General features: G+C 38.8%; 1 long non-coding RNA gene across 1 annotated transcript; it reads left to right on the top strand.

Moving 5' to 3' along the window:
- The first annotated feature begins 2,448 nt into the window (after positions 1-2,448).
- LOC107565558 (uncharacterized) lies at positions 2,449-4,491 on the top strand. Its single transcript, XR_001606387.1, has 3 exons — positions 2,449-2,551; positions 4,194-4,307; positions 4,396-4,491. It is a non-coding gene; the product is annotated as an uncharacterized lncRNA (long non-coding RNA).
- The last annotated feature ends 5,944 nt before the right edge of the window (positions 4,492-10,435 follow it).

The raw sequence follows: 10,435 nt of genomic DNA, 5'->3' as shown, positions 1-10,435 counted from the left end.
TAGGAGGCATCTTGCTTCCTTGTGTGAAATAAGTTGGAGCTGGAGTTGGTATTATTATTATTTCTTCTGCATTTTAGGATTCATGATCCTACTATATATACTTTTACTTGCAAAACCAGCATGATTAACTTATGATGCTCGGATAATGAAAGCTTAATTTGGTTTGATAAAGCAACATGCTCACATACAAACCTCTTTAATATCTCAAATGTTTCTCTTGTCATTAAATGGAGATCAAACTTCATCTGAAATCTCTGGCTTCTCAGATGTTTCTCCTGAAAAGACATAGAAACTCACTTGTGTCTCCTGTAGCGTTTCAGAAGAAATCTCAACGATGTCTGTGCTCATTTTTGCCAATACGCAAACATCTGCAATCAAAAGTCTCATTATCTCAATATTGACTCAAATGTTTCTAATCTAATTACCAAATGAGCATTTTTTTAAGTGGCTGTAGAGCAGGGGTGGGCAAACTTGGCCCTTCACTGCTGTAGAGTATTAGACATGCAAACCCTGACCTCTAGTGATCGAGAGGAGTTAGTGAGGCTTGTGATGCTTTGTAGAGCTTTCTTGAAGTCTGGTTCATTTTATTGAATCTCTTCGGACGATGAACCGGTTCAATAAAAACAAGACGCCGATTCATTCGATTCATTCAAAGTGTTCCCAGAAGTCCATGCGCAGCGTTTAACACGTTCACTGTTTAAAGGTAGGCTTACCTAGGAGGTTATTAACCCTGAAATTAGGGAAACAAGTGCATTTAAGTGAATCTTACCTAAAACGTGTAAAATGATCCGCCATGGGGTAAGAAAAATAATCTTAATGCAAACAGAAACAAGATTATATTTTATTTTTCTTATCCCATTGGCAGATAATTTGCAAAATAAGAAAAATGCACTGAAATCCCCCCAGGAAACAAGACTAAATATCTTGTCATTTTACTTATTAGAAAATGCATCTTGATTTAAGAGTCTTTAGATATTTTGACTGGAAACAACAAGACAAAAAAACTAAGTAAGAAAAGTATTTTGTGCAGTGCAGGTACATTCATTTACTGCACATATCTTCATCATGCAGACACGGTCAAAGTGACAAAAACAGCATGTCCTCTTATACAGAATCTGAGGCTGCATTAAGTAATGCATTTAATACAGTTAGTTACATTAATCTAATAAAACAGTCTTAAATGTTAATTTTAATTAAATGAAATATTTAATAAATAATTTTTATTTAATAAAAGACATGTATAATATATTTGTTCGATTATTTATTTATTTATTTTTGTTTCTCAAGTATACTGTCAAATGCAAATTGTGTGTGTTGCTTCAAAAGAGCAATCATACATTTGTGTTGTGTTTTATTTTCTTGTTTTTATTCATTTATTGCTTAATCATATAATCATACAATAATATATCATCATAAGCCATTTACGTAATGTATAATTTGATTATTTTTACTCAATAATGTTATTTAATTATTAAATCATTTATTACTGGTATTATGTTTTTATACTTAACATTTATTGTGTTTGATTGATCTTCGTGAATAGGAGATAAGAGGGAATGTTTATGGAAATTAAAAGTTTATGGGATGTTGTTGTGAATCAGTTAGTATTTATACTGGTCAGACGAAGTCTGAGCACTGAGATGCAACTAAGATTATTTAAAGACGCTCCCTTACGCACTATAGGCGAATATGCAGCTAATATTGAAGCTGAAAATAACTCTACCCCGCTTGAAGCTTGATCTGATGTATGCTAATACTATACTAGTAGATGCCTGTAATCGTTCATTCGGGGAGAACCGGATCAAACAGGCACCGGGTGACACCGTCACTGTCCGCGTCACAAACAAAAAGTGAAAGTAAAAGTTGCATAGAGAGTTGATGTTTCTCCATTTAAACAGCCAGAGTCAATTCTATACGGAATATCTAAGTGTTCCATAGGAAGCTTTATAAAAGCTAAGCCATGATTTTATGTGCAGCTGCTTCATAGAAAGGCTGTGAATCTGTGTGAGAATAAAGTGAGTGCTGAGAGCTCAGGTCTCTGCTTTTCAGGGGACTTCCGCATTCAGATTTCCTCTAACAATGTGTATCTGAGAGAACTCTGCATCTCATGATCCTGTTTCTCTCCGGATCCCTTCAGCTGAATTATTGTGTTTGTTTGTCATTTCCATTCAGAGTCAGTGCTGGAGATCAGATTCTGTTTCAGCATGGATGACACACAAACATCCACAGATGAAGATGTTTCTCCAGGATGCAGGTACTTTGAATAAACACTGTATTAAATCACCTTGAATGATGGAAGATGGGAGTCTCCATCGTGTTTTTGTGTCTGGAGGTTTTTAAGTTAAAATTAAGATTTAGATTTTTTTAATGAAAAATACTTAAAGACCTTAAAAGAAAATGATTATCATAATAAAGGATTAAATCTGTTTTGTTATAGTTCATTTCAGCAGAAGAGATCAGAAGCAGAGCCCAGCTGTGTGTCTATGAGGAGTGACGCGTCTATGGATCGTATAATAAAGTTTAAGAGTGGAGATACAAAGACTGATCTCAGGTACATTTTTATATAAATATTGTTATAGCACGTCATTTTATATTATTAAAATAGTGTTGTCTTCATCTTTAAATATCTTTATCTAATATTTTAACATACTGTATATAGTGTTACACAGAGAGACACATTTGTGAAAGCACTCAGTTCTATTTAAAGGAGACATATTATGCCCCATTTGCAACATATAATATAAGTCTCAGGTGTCCCCAGAATGTGTATGTGAAGGTTCAGCTCAAAATACCCCACAGATAATTTATTATATAATTTTGAAAATGCCTATTTTGATTGAAAGCAGAAACACGCTGTTTTTCAGGGCTGTCTCTTTAAATGCAAATGAGCTGCTGCTCTCCGCCCCTTTTCCAGAATAGAGCTGCGCCATTACAGCTCGGACCTGCTAAAAACATCTGTTTTGGTTCTGATTATCATGTTTATCGCTCTGAAATCATGTGTTTTAAAGCATATTAGTTTAAACTTCTGATATAGGGTTTTCTGAGCGCACACATCCGAAGCACACGCACAGAAAGTGGCTGTCACAGCATGCGAGTACTAAACTAAGTTCTCATTCACACACAAGCTTACTTTAAAAACACACATGAGTTACAAAAACAGTGGGTTATGTCTGTGAATGTAAACAGCTGGGAAATAAATCGCATGCTTGTTTTAGATCTGTGTGGCAGCAGTAATATACAGTAAATAAATCAATAAATGCACTGCTCTGTCGTCTCCTCTGAGGCTGGGACTCTAAACAGTGTTCTGTGCTCGTCTCTGCAGCCAAACTCAGAACAGTTAGCATGCTTCGCTCAAACATTCGCCATGGCATTAGAGCTGGTGCACCGTTGTCGCTTGTGAAAACACAATGACGGTGCCGTGGGTGGAAACTGACAGATTAAGGGGCGGTAATATTATAATGAGATCCCTTTGCAACATCACTAGATGAGCGAAATCTGACACGCTCGTTTTCTCAGACACTTGCAGAAAAAGGCTTCCCAAAACAAGAGTTACTAGGTTAATCTTTTTCACCTTTCATTGGTTGGTAGATGCACCGGAGACCTGATTATAGCACTTACAACCTGGAAAAGTCTGATTTTCATGATATGTCACATTTAACATCTTTTGTAATAAAATACTGTAAATGAAATAGTCCTGAAATGATCTTTAAAGTGATTCTTTAAATAATATATGAGTATGTACTTTGATAAATATGGTAATTCAGAGGATTCACTTTAATCTCTCTCTGTTATAGTTCATTTCATCAGAAGAGATCAGAAGCAGAGCCCAGCTGTGTGTCTGTGAGGAGTGACACGTCTATGGATCGTATAATAAAGTTTAAGAGTGGAGATACAAAGACTGATCTCAGGTACATTTTTATATAAATATTGTTATAGCATGTCATTTTATATTGTTAAAATAGTGTTATCTTCATCTTTAAATATATTTATCTGATATTTTAACATATATAGTGTTACACAGAGAGACACATTTGTGAAAGCACTCAGTTCTATTTAACATCTTTTGTAATAAAATAGTGTAAATGAAATGATCATGAAATGCTCTTTAAAGTGATTATTTAAATAATATATGAGTATGTACTTTGATAAATATGGTAATTCAATTGATTCACTTTATTCTCTCTCTGTTATAGTTCAGTTCATCAGAAGAGATCAGAAGCAGAGTCCAGCTGTGTGTCTATGAGGAGTGACGCGTCTGTGAATCAGCCATTAGATTATACGAGTGAAGATACAAAGACTGATCTCAGGTCTAATATTTCTGTAAAAGATTATTTGATTATGTTACAGAATGCATTAACTTAGCTTATTTAATAATGCAGTATTTAAATTTTACAGGCATGAAGTCCTCAACAGGTTTAGATCAAATCTGATGAAGAAGTTTGAGCGTCTGTATGAGGGAACAGCGACGCAGGGAAACCCAACACTCCTGAATGAGATCTAGCAGCTCTATATGTGCACCTATCCTGTACAAACCACAACAGAAATGTGTTTGAGACAGTCACCAAACAGAGTTTATGGTCTAAACTTCAAGACAGGTTTAAACTCAATTCGTCTAAACATGTTTCATTGTCTGAGCTGCATCAGAGAGCTGTGGATGAGGCTCTGCAGAGTAAAAATGGACACTCTTGAGTACATCAAGAAGAAGATCAGGACCATTGACTCTCCAGAGAAATCCATCAATCTGTTCCACTCTCTGAATGAACTGGGTGATCGTTCACTAGTGGAGGAAATACAACAGTATCTGAAATCTGGAAGAATAAAGGAAACCAATCTCTCTTCATCTCAGTGGTTAGCTGTAGTTTTTGTGTTGTTGACATCAGAAGAGGAACTGGATGTGTTTCATCTTTATAAATTTGTTAAAGGGAAGAATAAACATGAACAAATGGAAGCTCTTCAGAAGCTGCTGCCTGTGATTAAAGAATCCAGATCAGTTCAGTAAGTATCACTGAGAGCAATCACTTCACTGTTAAAACATTAAGAAAATCAAAGTTAAAAGCTCAGAAATCTTCAGTGCTACAGATGTTGTTCAGAGTTTAGTGGTCAGTGGTTTTATATCAAATCAGTGACAGCGTGAGATACAGAGTCAGATAAGTGGCATAGGAATCAATTATTCAGGTTTGTCAATAATTAAAATTTTATTTGCAAAAAAAGGAATTTAATAATTGTAATTTTTAAACCACTGACATTGTGCAACAAAGCAATATTATTTATCTTTATTATTTATCACAGCTAAACTGATCTGATCTGAGAGAGTGAAGAGTGTGTCATTGTTCTCTACAGGTTGAGTAAGTGTGGCGTCACAGATGAAGGTTGTGCTGCTCTGGCTTCAGCTCTGAGATCAAACCCCTCACACCTGAGAGAACTGAATCTGTCTCTGAATAAACTAGGAGATTCTGGATTCAAGCTGCTGTCTGCTGGACTGGAGAATCCTCACTGTAAACTGGAGAAACTGTGGTAAGATCATATTTGACTCTCACACATGAAACACAATGTAATGTATGTTTGAAGTGTTGAGTCTCTTTCTGCTGCTTTGAGTTCAGCTGATTGAGCTGTAAATGATTGAACACATGAGCTGCGCCTTAGTAACATGATACTGCAGGACTGAGTGTGGCACTGAAATACACACTTTCACACACAATCAACATTTCAGTCTCTTGACTTTAGATGAGCGTATAGAACTTGATAGTACAATCCCTTAGAATAATCGGCACTTTGTTGACATCTTGAGTTGGGAGTAGGGGTAATCACTTCATTGAGATCATCAGGTGGGCGCCCTCCTTCCTTGGTGTTTCGTTGATAGGCCCACGACACCTCCAAAGAGCTCAACAGTGACACCTGGTGTCCCAGGTGCACTCCCCTCTGCTTTTACCCCTCTAGGTCATTTTGCAGCCCATTTGGGATCCTTTCTTTTTAGCCACAGCCAGTTGCTGCTTCACTCAGCAGCCTCTGACAGTGACCTAGCGGCTTGTCGTAAGGCCTGTCCTCTGACTCCCAACCCCTTCAATAGCCTGGTTGTTGCCGTGGCTACAAAACCTCTGCACCCAACTTCTACAGCGAGCAACTGGGTTCACTAGCCATGTTGTACTGCTTCGGCTAATAGGTCTGAGTACTTCAGCCTTTTACATTCATTTGCTTCACCAATTGTAGCCTCCCATGGCACAGTTAGTTCGACAATGAACAGGGACTTCTGTGAGGTTGACTACAGTATCAGGTCTGGCCTGAGGTTAGTTGTAATGATCTCAGATGGAAAGCTGAGCTTCTGGTCCAGATCATCCTGCATTTTCCAGTCCCGGGCAGGGTTGTAGCAGGCCTTTGATGGTTTCTTAATCTCAGTTGGTCATTCTGATCTGAGTCCTTAAGGCTTGCATTGTACCATCGCTCTAAGCTCTTGACTGGTATCTCCAACACCGTTGGAATGGGTGATTCATCGATGTGGAATCTCTGGTCTATGAGTTTCCCACTGACAATGGATATGCTTCTAGATTTACTGGGTTTTAACTTCATACGCGCCCATGTTATGTTGGCATGAAGCTTTACCAGTAGACTTTTGGTACATGCAATGGTTGAGGTCAGGGTGGTCATGTCATCCATGATATTCATGATCAATTCCATTGCCATGGTAAAGGCTAGAGAGGAGATGGCACACCCTGCCATTATTCCCACTTCCAATGATTGCCACTATGTTGTATACTCTGTTGTTGTAAGGCAGAATTGCAGATCTTTGAAGTCGTTTCTGACCAGATGTGTAATGGTCGTTGGCACATGGAAAAACTCAAAGGCCGTCAATAGGAGAGAATGGGGGACGGATCCAAAAGCATTGGCCAAGTCCAGGAATAAGCTGTGCAGATCTCTTCCTTCCATTTTTGCAGTTTGGATTTAATGCCATATCATACAATGTTCTAAGCATCCCGAAAAGCCTGGTATACCAGCTTTCTGTATTGACGTATCAATCAGTTTGTTCTGTTTCAGGTATGTTGTCATCCTTTGAGCAACAATGCTAAAGAAGGTCTTTCCTTCAACATTCAAGAGATAGATTTTTCGAAATTGGTTGATTTAAACAGACTCGAGCGCAACACAGTCAGTGACTCTTTAAAATATTGCTTTAATTGTGTAAAATTACATAAATCACTGCTGCATACCTATGAGAACAGATCTAAAAAACACCGTAAAACTCAGGTAGTGAATAGTGTCATTTATTTAAAAACAGATTTTGTATGAAACAAACATTTTGAAATAAAAAAGCAGACAATTGTTGCAATGAGTTAATATTATTTATCCTGTTTGGATGAAACATTAGATGATTTATGATCATGTTTTGTGCTCTGTGACAATTATAATCTCAATCCAATGATCCATTAAACATGTTGATTTGTGCCTTAAAGGCAGGGTAAGCGATTTCTGGTAGCCAATGTTGATATTTGAAATCACCAAAACAAACACGCCCCTACACCAAAAGGGTCTTGCCCCTATTTTGATAGCTTCGCCCCACATATACTTTATGTACGCAACCCAGGCAACGAATAGTTCTGTGCAACAAAGCAAAACCAAAGTTACACTGTGTCTACGGACGTGAGCGGCGCGGCGCAACAAATTCCCGACAGAAAACTGCTGCCGGGTTCTATTTATGACGTGCTGACACACATTTCAAATGGTTTTCAACGGTCGTTTGATCGTGTCCAGTGTAGGCAGACTTTAGCTGTTGTAGACACGGTGTTACTCACCTATTGAGAAGAAACAAAGCAACCTCGGGATCCGATCGCAGGACAACGCTCCTTGAGTTCTCTGCAGTGCTGTAAAGCTGATCCGATATTTACACGGGTCCTACTTCTTGCCTTATCGTTCCGCAGACGTTTTCTTCTTTTATTTTTTATCCGCCATCTCTATCTTTCTGTCGCTCAGCTCGGCTAATGTCCGTCCCATGCACTGAAAGCTCTCTCCTCCACCTCACGAGTAGACACGCCCCTTATTGCTGATTGGCTACAAGTTTGTTTTGCTATTCGGCCCGAATCAGTTTTCTAAAGTGTTTTTGAAAAATTACATACACTACCTTTAAGTTTGTACTTTCTCTTTAATAATGGATTCACTGCCAAATTTATGAAGGTAAAAGAGGAGCAAAACTCGAGAGTGAGCTGATTTGAATTTGAGAACTTGGCATAGTAATATTTGTATTTGTTGAAAGTTGAAATTTACACTCACAGTTCTGATGTGAAAAGCTGAATCTTTCAATGTGTACACAGACAATAATCAATATATATATATATATGTATTGGGGTGTACAAATATGACAGTTCGGTACGTACCTCGGTTTTAACGTCACAGTTTGGTATGATTTCGGTACAGCAGGGGGAAAAACTAAACTTTTTTTTTTTTTTACTGAACAAGTTGCTCTTTCTTTAAATACATTCAGTTATAGTTTACATTTTCTTAGTGATAAAAATCTACTTCAGCTTATGCTTAAAACTATAGGGAGCCCTTTTACATTATAAGGTTACAATTAGGCCTAACAACCCAATTTTAAATTTAATTGCTATTTATTTTTAACACTCAAAAAAGACAATAATCAATATATATATATATGTATTGGGGTGTACAAATATGACAGTTCGGTACGTACCTCGGTTTTAACGTCACAGTTTGGTATGATTTCGGTACAGCAGGGGGAAAAACTAAACTTTTTTTTTTTTTTACTGAACAAGTTGCTCTTTCTTTAAATACATTCAGTTATAGTTTACATTTTCTTAGTGATAAAAATCTACTTCAGCTTATGCTTAAAACTATAGGGAGCCCTTTTACATTATAAGGTTACAATTAGGCCTAACAACCCAATTTTAAATTTAATTGCTATTTATTTTTAACACTCAAAAACTTTAAAAAAAAAAATTGTATGCAAACATGTAAATTGCACATAATGCAGTTTTTTAAATTAACTTTTAAATAATAAAATTTCTAAGCTATTTGTTCAAATATATTCAATTACACAATGGCTGTCATAGCATGTTTCATAACAGATTCATTTAAACATACTGTACATTAAGTAATTAAGACTAACGGGTTTAGTAAAATGTAATGAGTATATGCTGTAATATTTAGCAAAATAGCTCCTCTCTAGACTTCATTTCTCTAGTGAACTAACTGTCACGGTTCGAAAGAGGCGAAGACTCAAGTGCAGGCAGATGGGGTGTCTTTATTTATAACTCCCAAAAATAAACAATAAACACAACTGAAACCACCCCGAAGGGGAAAAAGCCAGAGTAACATAAAAGCTCACCACGAGACATAAACTGAGCACAGGGCAGCCACAATCAAAGGCATGATCCGACACCTCTGTGAGACAAAGGAGCCCAGAACAGAAAACACAGGGAGCTTATAAGGGATAGGCAATCAGGTAAACAGCTGGGACAAATTAATCAATAATAAGGTAATGAGAGACCAGGTGAGTGGAGTGAAGGTAACGGAGTCCGGGAGGATGGGAAATGGCGACCTCTGGTGGTGAGAGGGAGAAACACCAGACGCCAGACCCTGACAAGACCCCTCCTCTAAGGAACAGCTTCCAGACGTTCCAGAGCGACCAACCAGGGGGACGGCAGAGCAGGGGTGGAATAGGGGGAGGGATGGGGGGCCCAGGTCCGTGTGATAGAGGGGGACCTGGGGACTGGGGCAGAGCTGGCGGGATGGGGACCCAGGGCAGAACCAGCGGCCACCACAGCGGTGTGTGTGAAGCTGCCGCCTTGGAACGGGAAATGGTGGGCTCCGCCGCCTCGTGAGAACTGTGAGCGGACCCCGCCGCCTCGGGGGAACTGTGAGCGGACACCGCCGCCTCGGGAGAACTGTGAGCGGACACCACCACCTCAGGGGAACTGTGAGTGGACACCGCCGCTTCTAGAGCCTTGTGAGCGGACACCGCCGCCTCGGGGGCACTGTGAGCGGACACCGCCGCTTCTGGAACTTCGTGAGCGGACACTGCTGCTTCTGGGGCCTTGTGAGCGGACACCGGCACCTCGGGGGGACGGCACGGCTCAGACATGGGAACCGGAGCTGATCGCGGCCACTCTAGTCAGTGCTTGTGTTGGGATTATACCAGCACGTTTCTGAACCGTCCCAGAAGCGGCTCTCTAAGGCGTTTATAAAGCGATCTGTCATGCCACATAAAAGACGGTCAAAACGGCATTTATTTTTTGAATTTCCTGAGGAGAAGAAAAAAAAAAACTCTATTCGTGCGGTACACATGCGTACCGAACCAAAAGACCCGTACCGAAACGGTTCGGTATGAATACGTGAACCGTTACACCCCTAATATATATATACAGTATATATATATATATATATATATATATGTATATGTGTATATATATGTATGTATGTGTGTGTGTGTGTG

This window comes from Sinocyclocheilus grahami, unplaced genomic scaffold (assembly GCF_001515645.1).
Source record: "Sinocyclocheilus grahami isolate Dianchi unplaced genomic scaffold, SAMN03320097.WGS_v1.1 scaffold1008.1, whole genome shotgun sequence".
NCBI classification, from domain to species: domain Eukaryota; kingdom Metazoa; phylum Chordata; class Actinopteri; order Cypriniformes; family Cyprinidae; genus Sinocyclocheilus; species Sinocyclocheilus grahami.
This window is presented reverse-complemented; position numbering and strand designations above follow the sequence as displayed.